Here is a 14,776-nt window from a genome sequence, read left to right as displayed (position 1 = left end):
GCTAGCATTACGGTTAGGTGGTGTACCCGTGTTCGTTAGAGCTACAACTAAATACTTTTTGCAGTGTTATGCAGAGAAGCTGTTGGGTGTCGGAATAGACACAAGGAACATTTTGGTGCTGAGATTATACAATTGGCCAAGTCGTTGATGAAAAGAATAAACTTCTTTTCCCCTTCCTAACAAAGTTTGACACGCATTGTCCCAAATTGGGATCGGTGGACGTTCCTTTACTTTTATATGCTGATGACATGGCTCTAATCTCCTGTACAAAAATAGACCTACGAAGACTGGTTAAAGCTTGTATTGAATATCTCGCAACTAACTCTCTGCAGATAAATTATGAAAAGTCCAAAATAGTGGTTGTTGGGAACTCATGGAAACCACAGTCTTGGCTTTTCAATGGAAAACTAATACAGCAGGTCAAGGAATTCCAGTACCTTGGCCTTCGGTTTCATTATGAGCATTCCTGGTCCTCCCATCATTCGATTGCAATTAATTCATCCAAACCAGCTGTCCAAGCCATGACTCGTTTTTTTTCTTTTCTTGGGGCAATTCATTTGTACCAGCTGTTCTGCAAGCTTTTAGTGCCAAAGTCGTACCTCAAATTTTATATGGCATCCCTGTATGGATGCTGGCATTAAATGATACAATCGAAAGGGTCCAGTCTAAATTCCTTTATAAAATTTTTGGCTTACCGCATTGTGTTCCATATGCAGCACTCTGCCTGGAGTCAGGTCAGCATAGATTGGAGCTACATGCATGGTCCAGTTTTTTAAAATACTGGGCCAAATTCTTTTTCAGGGCTGATCGTGATTTGCTGCTAAAGGGGCTGTTGGCCGATCCAATGATAACTCCTTGCCTAGCCCTATTCTAAAAAAAACCCCAACAGATGGGACTTGAGATTGATCTACAAGGGGCTCCCTCTCCTGAGGTTATTATCAGGCTTATGACAACCAGACTACATGACGTAGAGATGCAAGAGATTTTAGCACAATAAAAATGTACCCCGCTGAATTTCCAACTTAAAATTACATTTGTTCAACAACCAAAATATCTGTCCCTCCTGATACGCCCCCCCCCCCGAGAGGAGGGCTTTCACCCTGGCACATTGTAATGTGACCCCCTCTAATGACCTACTTGGCAGATTTAGAAATGCCTCCAGGGGAGAACATTTGTGTAACTGCTTCTTAGGCGAAGTAGAATCATCTATACACATTATGCTGCGCTTTCCTAAATATCAAGCGCCAAGACATCAATTTCTCCCTTGCTCAGTGCTAAAACAGGGCTTTCAGAGAATGCTATAATTCAATACCTTCTGGGGGGTGAGGACGAGCATATAACCCTTTCAGTTGCACAGTTTCTAAACCTGAATAACTTGAACCGAGCCAAGCTATTGGTCCCAAGTAACCATTGAGTAGATCACATCCTGGCAAAGTCTGTAATTGGCTGTTTGTAATTTGGCTGGTCTGTCTGTCTGTCTGTCTGTTGCTTAGGTCTCTATTCTTGGTATGGTATCTGTTCAGAGACCTTATTTACCAAATATTTATGCCAAATAAAGGTTGAACGAACAAATTATACAATTGGCCCTTGTTGTCTGCGAGGGATTTGCCTGGATACTGAAACCCACAAATAAAATCTGTGCATCCCAAACCTGCGGATAAGGAGGGCCAATCTTTTATAGCAAGGGAAACTGTATCTAGAGAAGGTAAGGAAGTGTCCCAGTCCAACGTTATATTTTCCAGAAGCCCAATAATTTTTGTGTCTATGTGTATGTGTCCCTCTGTTGTGCCAGACTATTTTAAAAATGCCTGCAGCAAGAGTAGAAGTGTCCTTACTGTAATAATGTCCTCAAGGGGTCCCTGATAGAGGCAGGTTAAGTGACAGATCTCTACAGCAATATATTTCAGTTGGTTCCAACTTTGTTGAATCTCACCAAATGAATGACATCGTTCCTTGGGGAAAGCAAATGGTAACAAGTTTGCAACTAAACAAACACGCATCTGTCTTGATCGTTGTGCTTTTACTGAATAAAGGGATTATTCACTTACACTGTTTCTAGAGGCAATTGTATTATTAGCTCTGGTCTTGTTGGTTTGACTTCTTTTTCAGAACGTGTGCCAAAGAAATGAGCTTTCTCTTCCGTCTTAAGAAAATTACAGTTTAAGTGGGTTTATCAAGAGGTGTTCACTTTCCCCTGCCATTTCTCTCTCCTCTTAATATTTCATGGTTAGGCATCTAATTTTCCCAGACACCAGCAAACAGCCCTGCAGCTGGAACTGCCAAACAGATTGCTTGTAGTGAGACAGGCATCAGTTTGGCTGCATAAATCTCATGCCATCAGGGTGCCTAGCTGCAGCACCCTCCCCTGGCTTCCTTTTCTTCCCGAAGATTAAGTGTCCCTTCTGCACAACTCTGTCTCTCATTTACCACCTACTAACAGCTCCTGCTGAGCCACGAGGCTGCCCGAGACTGTGCTTTTTTCCTGTGCAAATGCGGATAAATTGTTCCTCTTCTGACAAATATGTAATTATTTTCTCCTGTTCCAATGGCGATTATCAGGGTAAATGGAAGCTCGTTTGGTGGCAGCAGTTGAGACAGCGGTTTCAGGGCTCAGTGTTGCATGTCTGATGCTTTGTGCTTACAATGTGGACTGTGATTGAAGATTTGAAGAAGAGGGGATCTCGGAAGCCGAGGGGAAAGAGGTTGTTCTTTATTAGGTGAAGAGATGCAGGTTGAGACAATGACTTGAAACTTGGAGAGTTGCAAACCTTATGAATTGGGGTGATACTAGTGTGCAATACCTAGCTGTTGACAACTTCCAGATTGAGAAGGTTTATAAATATTTTACATTGCATGTGGTTTTTTTTATTTTTAGTTTTTTAAAAGAGAAACTGAAGTATTTTGTTTGTATCTCTGGAATGACTTGGAATACTCTTTGAAGTACTGTACTTGGCCTTGGAGTTTAGAAAAATGTGGGGGTTTTTAAATGTTTATTTCTGTTTACTGTAGTTTCCCCTGTCTAGCCAGTGGCATAGCTAAGGAGGGCATGGGGGCACCTTGCCATGGGTGCCATGCTTTGAGGGGAGTGTCTTGGAGTTGCAGTGTCTCGGGTGTCTTGCATTTGCAGTTTTCGGTAAAAACGGGAAGTACTTTTCGGAGGCCTCTAAGACCCAAGGCATTGTATCCAGTGCCCTCTGGGCCTCAGAAAGAGTCCTGGAGGCCTCTGAAAGCACTTTCAGTTTTCGTCAAAAACTAGAAGTGCCTTTCAGAGGCCTCTAAGATGTCATATGAAGGGGTGTTGAAATTTGGGGGATGTTAAAGTTACTTGTGTCCCTGAGTGCTGGTTACCTTAGCTGTGGCACCGCACCCAGCTTTTTACCTATCCTAACTCAAGAATTGACTGAGGGTGAAACCCACATAAGAGGTTATTCAAAGTTCTGTAGAATTCCTGTTGTATAGAAAGCTCGGGTGCTCCCTCCCTCATTCACCTGTTCTTTTGGGAGTGTTTCGCATGTGTGCAATGTGACATTGCTCTTATGGACAGGGAATGTTCTCTTCCTTGATAGGAAAGAACAGGGCAAGCTTGCACACTCAAATTCCTGTCTGCATATTGGAGTCCCCAGGATGCACACTAGTTGTCATTGAAGGCAACAAGTGTTTTAGGGGCAGACTGGATTGCCGGTGATGATAGCCTTATGAAATAACTCGCATGCACAGCAAGAGCGGAGTGCCTTTTAAGTAAGGATTTGAAGTTGGATGAGGTAATGAAATATCTGATGCCATTCAGATTTTAAGGAGCAGTGGGGGGAAAATGAGTAAAGTCAAAGGGAAGGGTGACGTGAGATCATAGACCAATTCATACAAAATGTAGAAGGTTTGGGAGACAATTGCAGTTGAATTCAAGGCTAAAATTCTGTATGTCATTTTGTGATTATGTTCTGAGACTCTCTGCTAACTGATACAAGATTTGTGATGCAGACTTTGGAGGCAAACTTCCTCAAAAGAAAATCTTGAGAGGTTATTTTTTTGGTCGATTGAGTTATGGTTTTCTTGCTCTTATCCTTGAGGCAGCTACTGTTGCGCAAGTACCATAGATGTTGTTTATGTACAAAGAGAATCTGAAATCTGATGCCTGAAGCGAATACTATTGGTATGTGAACAACTAGATTGTCTGGTCTTAATTGATGTAGGAGACAGATTATTGTGGGAACGAGAAAACACAATTTTATTTACTCTGTTGGTGATTTTCTTGCCAGTTGATTGGATAATGTCACTTGTGCTGGAAGTGACAACTTTTTTTCAGTAAAAGAAGGTCTGGCAAGATGGAGGTACTTGTTTGTGTGCAATAGACCTGATAAAACAGGCATGTTGGAGAAGACATTTTTCATTATGGTATCAGAATTCGACTTATTTAAAAAGCCGTCATTTGCATTTTACCTTGTCTTGTAAAGGTTAACACCTGCAGGTGACAAGTCCTTTTCTTCTTTATAGGGTAACTGATCAGAATAATTTTTCATGTGCTAAATGCATATTCAATTTTAAATATCCTTTATGAATGGATTTTAATAGCAGCATTCTAGGGAAACAATCAGCCAGGTAACGTAAACTTTTATATACAAATGCATGTTTCAGTCCATTCGGGCTACTGACATTTTCTAAATTGACGACTTGTCCAGTGGATTCTGCATTTGCTAATAGGATTTGGGTGTGTGTGGGTGTGTGTGTGTGTGTGTGAACAAGGTAAATGAGGAAAAACAAATATTTTTCTTATTTGTAATTTAAATATGAATGTGGAAGATACTCGTGTTAGTCAACTGTTACATACTTTTTTGTTAAATAGACTTTGCCTTCATCGTTATTTTTCATAGTGTCCTAGCTCTTTGTGTATGCATTCCATTTATCTCTACCGTAACCTAGTGAGGGAGGTTAAATGAGAAACAGTAATGGGTTCATGACCTTGCGGGGTCTCCTAGTGCTCTGTCACTCTAGTGCTGCTCAGAAACAACAACAAATTGTTAGGTAGCTGAACATCTGATTCCTCAACCAACCATGTAAACGTTAATAGTGTGTTTCTTCCTAACCAGTAGTGTTTCTTCCTAACCAGTATTTAGCTTTTAATTTTTACGTAGTGTTCCTTCTTTCTGTTTTTTTAATGCAGATTCTGAAAAGCTGTCCAGAACTAGAGTCCTGTGGGAGCTGAAGCTGGATGTATATATATATTTTTGGAACAAAAAGAAGACTTGCATTATCCCAGCTTTTTCCTCATTTTGTAATGAATTTGATTGTATTTGAAGAACGGTTCTGAAGTGCAAAGATTATCTTATGGACATCTACTTGTAGGTAATAATTTCTTTACTTGCCTTTCCCCCCCTCCTAAAAACATGTTTACTGGAATTCATAAAGAAATAGTATTTCATAAATATTCCATAATGAAATAGTTTAATGTTTAGAGATGGATGATGAAGAAAATCATCCCAAATCTGAATTCCCTCACAAATGCTACAGTAATGAGTCTCAACAATATTAACCCAAACAACCAGTCACTCTTGGTGTTTCTTATGGATTTTTAAAATTACTGTTACTGGAGTAGATAATTTCTAGTTACCATTTCTGTGGTATGTTTGAGAGTTGACATTCTTTGGTAGTTTATAGTTGAAAGATCTGCTAGAAAGTAGCAAGATGCTTTAGCCTGCTTTAAGGTGATCGGGAAAATGACAAGTTACCATTCAGTGTTCATGAGCTTCAGTATATGAGGGCTATTGGGGATGTATGTGCCTAAATATATTTAGAGCAGGGGTGCTCAATAGGTGGATCGCAATCTACTGGTAGATCGCGAGGCAAAATGAGTAGATCGCGGAGTGCTGACCCCCCCTTCAGGTGCCTCTGGGAGGAAACGCTGGGAGTAAGGCCCATTGTACTCAATGGGGCTTACTCCCAGGTAAGTGTGGCTAGGATTGCAGCCTCACAGCCTAATCCTAGGCATGTCTACTCAGGAGTAAGTCCTGTTATACTCAGTGGGGCTCAAGGTACACCAACATACATTGTACACATAAATGTTATATGTTATGATGGCACGAACATTGTAAAAAAAACTCTGGTAGATCTCCGGGCCTTGCTGGGTTTCAAAGTAGCTCTCGAACCAAAAAAGTGTGAGCACCCCTGATTTAGAGTATTCCTACTTAAACCCAGCTGAGGCTGCAGTCGCTCCTGAAGCTCACCAAATTCCACCCACCCTCCCCAGGCAGGAGGTATCCTGGGAGAAGGAGAGTTTCCTATTCTGATCTCAAGGCCCCCTATATCCAACCTCTTCTGAAGAAACTTCAGGCAGCAGAGGTGTTAGGGAGATGGGGACTTGCTCGCTGATGGTTCTCCAGGTTCTGTATTGCAGCCACCTTTACTATAGAGCCGCTGCTTTAATTTTCAGCAATGGAGGAGGAAGTAAGCTGCCCTGCACTCCTCTTGTGCAAGTGAGCAGAGTGATTGCGCAGGCAGAGAACCAGAAGAGGCTTAGTGGGTGCACTAAGGAATGCAAGGCATCCTGCATCAAGTTGCCGTTCATCTAACCTGCTGCTTGAAACTGCTGCATCTGTGGATCTCATGGATGGACCTTCCCTGTTCCTACTACCATTTAGTACAGCAGTTTTCAGCCAATGTGCTGCAGAACATTGGTGTGCTGTGAATGGTCCACAGTGTGCCACGGGGGTAGGGTAATTTATTAGTAGGGTCATCGGGGTGTTATCGTATATTTTCAAACCATTGTGTTGTCTTGGTCATAGCTGAGCTTTCCACTGATCTCAGATTTCATTGTATTTTATGGCATAGTATCTTAAAAGGGTGATATGGTGATATATAAAGTGATATAAAGGGTGATATATACCACCCTATATAGGGTGGTATAGTGAATTGAACATGAGGTTCCATTTTTAAAATTATGGAATAATTTATTCCAGGGCTCTCCAGATCCTGTCCCATGGCCTGGATCCGGCCCCCTGCCTTTTCCTTCCCCCACATGAATGGCATTTACTGTTCCACAGGAGAGCCATCCTCCCCTGTCACCGATCTTCTCCAAACTGGTCTCTGGCCTGCTGCTTCCAGGTTCCATTGACCTGGCAGCCATTGCGCCCGGATTTCTGGGCAGGCATCACAGTCTGGAATATACATATGCCAAGTACCATTGCTGCCCTGTATGGCTCTGACACCAGGAGGGGCCGCTTATATGGCGCATTTCAGAGTGTGCCATATTTACCACTTTACCCCCACCTCCATTTCTGGTTTGTTCATGTATATGTTGATCCGGACACAGGGATGTCCTGGGCGATCGCGTCTGCCCGGTTATCCTGTTGCACAGCCTTTTGGAATGCCCAGCAAGAGACGTGACTGCCCAGAGCGTCCCTGGGCCCAGATCTACATGGCAGTCATACTGTGCGGAGGCAGTAAGTTCTAGTCTAAACAAGAACCGGTTTTATGGTGCGTAGCGATTGGAAGTTTGGCGATTGCTTTTCTAGACCAGAGTTTTCAGTGCACTTTTTTCTTGATTAAAGTTACTTCTTGGATTGCTTTCTTGGAGTTCTGTGATGACAGGGCTGTCTTGCTTCGTATGAAGGCAACTGAACTTTTCAAGGCTCATATATCAACTCTTCCTGTAGCACACTGCTGTATACCAAAGCTGGGCAACATAAGTCCCGTTACTTTATCTAGCCTGCTAAAGCCTTTAACCTGAAAGAGTTGGATTGTAGCTGACCTGCCATACAGTGTACATAAGGAAGCAGTGTACATAAGTGTACAAACTTGGCAGCCTCATTAGCTCCTTCAACCTTGTTCTGTATACCTGAATGTTTCATTGCACCAGTTTGAAGATACAGTTATGCAGCGTTTCTCAAACTGTGGACTGAGACCCACTAGGTGGGTTACAAGCTAATTTCAGGTGAGTTCCCCATTCATTTCAGTGTGTATTTAATTTTTAATATATGAGATTGGATGCTACCATGGGATGTGTCTGCATTTGGTGAAATGTGACAGATCTGTACTTTGAACAGACTACTCTGTATATTGCTTTGACAATGATTGTCAATGAGGCTTACTCCTGGGTAAGTGTGGATAGGATTGCAGCCTTTGAGATGTCTGGGGAATTTTTTTTTTTAAAAAAACAGATCAGCAACTGCTTGGGAGACTTAGGAGGGTTCTTTTAAATAATTTTTTTAACCTTATACTTATTGTAAACTTTTAACTTACTTGATTTGATTTTGTTGTATGGGGTTCAAAATTTTCCTGCTAGATGATATCACTTCCGGCTATGACATCGCTTCCACGTCAATAGCATCACTTCCGGTGAGTCCTGACAGCTTGTCGTCCTAAAAAGTGGGCCCCAGTGCTAAAATGTTTGAGAACCACCGCAGTAATGACAACTGTAGTCATGGGAAAGAGAGTATCTTCCAAGAGGAATGAAATAATGCAGACACAAACTTCTCTGAATTTGACATTCATGATGGTTTAATGAGCAAGCATATTCTGTGATGAAGCACATAGCCAGCTGCATGCAAAGTACTTTTTTTTTTTTTTTTAGTATAGACAGTGCAGCACAGGTTTAAATGTCCCCTTAGGAATAATTTGATGGAAACATCTGCCAGTAATTTCCAAGCACCTGAAATGCAACAACTGCAGAGAAAATTTAATTATGAAACTTCCAATTCAGTCAGTGTGGTTGAAATGTAAGGAAACATAGCTGGAGTCCTTACATAGGAAATGTAGAAATGCGGTAGATGTACCGCACAGAAATGTGGTGGGGTTTGCATGACCGTACAGTATACGTACTCAAAACTCAAGAGGCACTTTAGTTCTGTAACACCAACAAGAGTACTGTGGCTTCAGTCATGTTGGCAAACTTCAGTCTCGAAAGACTGGTATCGTGCTCTGAAAGGTGGTTCTGGAACAGCGTCTCGTGTGGCTGAAAAGGCCAATTCGGGAGTGACAATCCCTTCCACACCGGGAGCAAGTGCAGTCTGTCCCTGGTCTGTCTCCCTGGCTATGGGCCTTCCTTCTTTGCCTCTTAGCCTCGGTCTGTTGGCCAAGTGTCTCTTCAAACTGGGAAAGGCCATGCTGCACAGCCTGCCTCCAAGCGGGCCGCTCAGAGGCCAGGGTTTCCCACCTGTTGAGGTCCACTCCTAAGGCCTTCAGATCCCTCTTGCAGATGTCCTTGCAGATGATGGCCGGATCCCAAAGGATCTCCTCTATGGTGAACTTGTGCAAGGAAAGCGCCCTACAGGTAGACCACAGCTGCGATACTAGGACATCTGCAAGAGGGATCTGTGGCTTCAGTGCTTTCCCACATATTGAAGAACAAAATACACATGAATCCTCAACCAGTTAAAAAAGGTACAGGTGGGCCCTTTTAATCACGGGTTTGGGTTCTGAACTCCAGCACAGGGTTCTGAACCCACGCTGGAGAGCACTACTTGACCTCTCGGGCATGACCAGAACTGTCTTTTGGTTGTATCCAAGAGGTTTTCTAAGGCCTGGGGAGGCTATACATGGCCTCCCTGGGCCTCATTGTACCTCCCAGACATGTCAAAAACACGTGCAACCCCTCTGGGCCTCAGAAAGTCCCCCACTGCCTTTCTGATATCTCCGAGGGGGCCTCAGAACACCTCCAGATGCAACTGGAGGATGCTTCCAGTCATGTCTGGAGGTCAGGTGGGGACCCCGACCCACAGATTCTGTTAATTATGCATCCACAGGCTGTCTGTACTGTTCAAGCTATTTACAAAGTAGTCATAATTGCACATAGTGGAAGAGCGTCATGGAACAGCTTGCAAAAGATCTAACTTTTTTTTTTACACGGGGTCTTGCATTCATTAGAAAAAATCATCTGGGCTTTCCTTTACAGTGGAATCCTATGCACATTTTCCTAGAAGTAACTCCCATTGTGCTCAGTGAGGTTTACTCCTAGGAAAGTATATCTAGGATAGCAGCCTTGGTGCTTTTTTCAACTTCTACCATTTCCTGTATATGAAATCAAGCCCAGGTATAAACCTCCTGCTGAAGTGTTCTTGAGAGGCACATCTCCTTGGGCAAAACCTTGAAGCTGTGCAGTTTTGTGAATTTCAGAGGGCTCCCCCAAACTTTCCCTGTGTTCATGCTTCTTATGTAGATAATACTGCTCAGTACTTAGGCATCTTTTTTTTTAGTCTGGATCTAGACTAGAGTTTTGAAAGCAAATTAGCTCATCATGTCCATAGCCCCACTTATCCATGGTTCACAAATTCTCCCATTGCACCCATGACTTGCCTGTCTCTGATTGCAGCCCTCCTGTTGCTGTCTCCTGTATCTTGCTGTCTCTGTGAAGGTCTAGTGTTGCATTGTTTTCAGCCTCCAATCTGCTTCATGTTAGCATCTGCAGACTGTTTCTTGAGACAGCAAGACAGAGGTACGGGTGAGAGGGCCATGATGGCATAAAATGTGGGGATACTTTGAAGCTAAAATGCACTTAATATGTTAAAGTGACTACAAAGGAGACTTTAATTTCAAATTATAAAATTTGAAAAGTCTAGCTGATGAGATGGGCTATGAAATAATAGGAAAGGTGAATGTTTTGGCAAGTGAAGTTCATTTGCATTTGCCAAGCATCTCAAGCAAGTTATATTTTGTCAATTGTTAATTGGTAATTAATTTGAAATCCACCGTTCTTGAGATGGTCACTGATGGTCATATTTACAAAACAAATATGCAGTTACTATATACAGTCTCAAGAAAATGCACACACACTTTATAGTGTCAAATGTATTATATGTGATAACACATATATACTTCATATTGTGTACACAGAAGCAGTTGCTTGACCCAATTAATTAACAAATTAGGGCAAATGCTCAAAATGTTCCCCATTGACATCTATACACCACTGACATTGTTGACCAAGGAATCTGCAGTTGTGCACCAGTATGTGTGCTGGGGTGGTTCCACACATCTTCCATTGCTTCCTTTAGAGTGTTGTAGGTTTTCTATGATGAAATGTGTACAAAATAGAGATCATTAAAAAGTGGATGCATTTTTGAGACCCTCTGTATGGTACTCAGAGCTCCAGTTGGTTAGCTAACTTACGGAAGGAAAAAAAAAAAGAATCAAGAAAGGCGTTCTATGTCTCAGACAGCTAGCCGCAATTTATTTGCATGAAATGACCATATTTGGTGAGTGGGATTTGAAAAAGGCAACACCCTGGGATGTGTGAATAAGTTCTTCAACTTGTGGAGATAAAAGGAATGTATACAGGCCATATACTACCCTATTGCTCAGTAAAAAATAAACTAGCTACCAATTTCCTCCATCTCACCTTTGGCTTTGATTCTCTGCGTGGAATCAAATAACCTGTTCTATTCAGTGAGTTGAAGGCAAAGACTTTTGACATGTTTCTGGCTCTCTTTTTTTGGGTGACATTTCTTTAAAAGGTTACCTGCCATGTGAATCATTGCCATTTAGGTAACAAACTCCTATTGTATCCTGAAAAGCATGTTTGCCATCTAGCGCAAAAGTCAGCCACATCATAATTGTCCCATGCTAATTCTGTACATAAACCTACAACTGGCAGAGGATTATTGGATAGTGACAGCAGCTGTGGTGTTAGCTCTGTTTTATTTTTATCAGTAATATGCGATAACCTACCTAATGGTTTGACTCAGCGTTTCCCCAACTTACCGCTGCTGCGATCAGTGCCCTCAGAACCCAGAAGTGAGTGGTGTTATGGTCACTGGCCACTCACTTCTGCTTTTGGAGGTTGTTGCAAACATCCAGACAGCGGTATGTGGGTCAGGGCAGGCGGGAAGGCTTTCCGCATCATGCAGTTTTCACTTGCTGCTGCTTTGCCCAACGCGCAGAGCCTCCTGCCACTGTTTGGAGGCTCATGCTGTGGTCTCCCTACTGGGGCACTGGGAAGCAAAATTGCTACTAGTCTGTTGACAGTGCTGATCTAGATCAGAGGTCTCCAAAGTGTTCTGCTGGTGAGTCTCGTGGTCACAGCACCACTCTCTCCCAAACTGTGCCCTGACTTGCTTCCGGAGTCTGTTGCCCCAACTGCCATTGGGCCTGGATTTCCGGGCAGATGAGGCAAGCTGGGATGTAGTTGGGGGGAGAGCGGTGCCATAAGCGCAAGGCTCCCCCATGGAACAGTAAGCACCGTTCACACCAGGGAAGAGTTACAGAGGGCATCAGATTTGGCTCGTGGGCCAGAGTCTTGAGAGCCCTGATCTAGATGGACCAATGGTCTGACTTAATAAAAGACAACTTCCTATGATCCTATTAGCTCTGGAAAATTATGAAGTAACTGACTTCTTTACTGGTTAGCAAACATACTTTGCATGATATAATGGGAATTTGTTACCTGAATGCCAGTGATTTTGGAATGACTCTTTCAAGCAATGCCGCCAAGCTCATGAACCGGTTAGGGACAGTCAAGAAAAATGTCCACCTGACAAATTCTCAGGAGAGCCAGCTCAGAGCAAAGGCTTGTACAGGACTGATCCCTATGTAGGGTGATTAACTGTGCAATATGTTAACTCTGAAACATATACTGAGGCTGAGGGCCCAATCCTATCCAACCTTCCAGCACTGATACAGCCACAGTGCAGCTCTGATATAAAGGAACAAACATTTACTTACCATGAGGAGCCCTCCATGATTGCCCCCTCCCACCAGAGGATGTAATGCATGTCCTATTGGAACAGCTTGCATCAGTGCTTGATAGGATTGGACCCTGAATTTCATTTGTCACTTGTGATGAGCTGCATATTCAGGATATAGAGTGAATGAAGAATGTAGAGTGGCTCCCAAACAGATCTGACATAACAGAAGAAACTGCAGAGTTCTGTGGAGGAATCTTGATGCGTCTGGCTTGAGATGAGCACTGCAAAACCTGTATTGTAAATTCAGTCCAGAGAAGTACCAGCTGTTTTTATTTGTCCCAACCCATTCAGATGGTATAGTTGGTTTGCTCAATTATTTTTAGAGTCTTGAAGAACTCAGGTTATATATTAAGTGTCTTGGGAATCTTGTCATATGATTCCATCAATGGAGTTCGATCTGGAAAACCCCCTCAACCCCTGATAAAAAATGCATTTATTAATAGCAATACTTACTTTCATTGTACTGATACCTGTTAAGAAAATACCATATCAGAATAAATCATAATGTAATACCATCTTAGAATAAATCATAATATCATAATGTAATTCACTTTTAAAGTTCTTTGAATTTCAGAGGAATGTGTGATGTATTTAGTATAGTGGTTCCCAAATGTTTAGAGAACCTAGAGTCTGCTGCCTGGTTTATAAATGCCAAGAGTGTTGGCTATAATGGTGATTGGGCAGCTGTGCTTCTACCCCTTAAGTAGCAGTTTAACATTTGATGCACATAGCTTAATCTACCCTGTTAATATCACTACCCAACAAAAACTGGGTCATGACCCCTGATGGGTCCTGGACCCACAGTTTGAGAACTGCTGATTTAGTAGATTCCCTCTTAAAGAATGAAATTGACTTTGATAAAGCTTCAAGCGTCTGGTTTTTGTTTTGTTTTTAGAGCTCATTTTGTTTTAAAAGACAAGCTACATTCTCAAGGTTATTGCATAGAGTATTTTGAACAATTCTCTAATTTGAGTGAATTATTTTTAACAGTTCACAATAGTGTTTTAATCCACACTCAATGAAACACCCGTTAGCTTTTGAAAATTAGTTGGCATTTGATAGGAAGAGTGAAGGCTTTTACTGCTGTTGAGAAAGAATGCATTAAAAATGCATTCATATCCCAAAGGCTGCTGATAAAATTCTTCACCTGGGAATTGTTGATGGGGATTAGTTGGGAGGGAGAAGAGTTTTGACAAAGGCACTTTGAGAAAACACGAACATCATCAAAAGAATACTGCTACTCTTTCAGGCATCCTTGTTCAATTAGAACTTATTAGTTAACATAAATCTGTTAACTTTTTGGAGTGTTTTTAATGGTATGCATATTGCAAGCCGTCCTCCCCCTCCCCACATCATTTCATTTTAAAGATTTTACATTTCGCTTCCCAGAAATTGGTACACAAGCCTTCATAAGTTTATTGCCAGTTATTATTGCAGGGCCAGCTAATGGAATGCTGTCTTTTTCTAATTATGGCAGATGAATAAGTCCCAGAGGATGCGGGCGAGATTGCCGGTAATTCTAGCAGAGTGAAAATGCGGCCGGCAAACAAAACATTCTGTCAGTGGGAAAAACTCCCTGTAGGTTCAGTGGAGAGAAACATTCAGGCAATGGTCTCATTTAATCTTGGTTAGCACAAGAAGGAGAAATGTAGGTAAGGGCAAAACTTTATCCTTTGGGACTACAGTTTCTGGAACTGTGTAGTAGAGTAAGGTGTTGTCTGTATGCTGTCAAATAGAAACTGCCTTCTAAACCTAATCTGGCCTGGATGCCTTTAAAAGGGGATTGGACAAATTCCTGGAGGAAAAATTCATTACGGGTTACAAGCCATGATGTGTATGTGCAACCTCCTGATTTGAGAAATGGGCTATGTCAGATGCAAGGGAGGGCACTAGGGTGCAGGTCTCTTGTTATCTGGTGTGCTCCCTGGGGCAATTGGTGGGCCACTGTGAGATACAGGAAGATGGACTGGATGGGCCTATGACCTGATCCAGTGGGGCTGTTCTCATGTTCTTAACCATAATCATGGGTATGTGTGTACTATAAAGTAGCTTGTTGTTTTGTTATAGAACATCGCTTGTCCAGGGATGAGAAGGACTAGTGTGAA

At 42.3% G+C, this 14,776-nt stretch overlaps 1 protein-coding gene across 2 annotated transcripts in view; it reads left to right on the top strand.

Moving 5' to 3' along the window:
* Nucleotides 1-14,776, top strand: part of PLXNB2 (plexin B2) — a 364,491-nt gene that overhangs the window by 99,889 nt on the left and 249,826 nt on the right. For both annotated transcript variants that reach the window (XM_066633179.1, XM_066633180.1), the window contains exon 2: nucleotides 5,159-5,340. The gene's annotated coding sequence lies outside the window, so the exon portion shown is untranslated. The remainder of the gene's footprint in view (nucleotides 1-5,158; nucleotides 5,341-14,776) is intronic.

The sequence above is a fragment of the Tiliqua scincoides genome, chromosome 7 (genome assembly GCF_035046505.1).
Source record: "Tiliqua scincoides isolate rTilSci1 chromosome 7, rTilSci1.hap2, whole genome shotgun sequence".
Taxonomy (NCBI): Eukaryota; Metazoa; Chordata; class Lepidosauria; order Squamata; family Scincidae; genus Tiliqua; species Tiliqua scincoides.
Note: the sequence above shows the minus strand (reverse complement) of the source record. Positions and strands in the feature narration are given on the sequence as shown.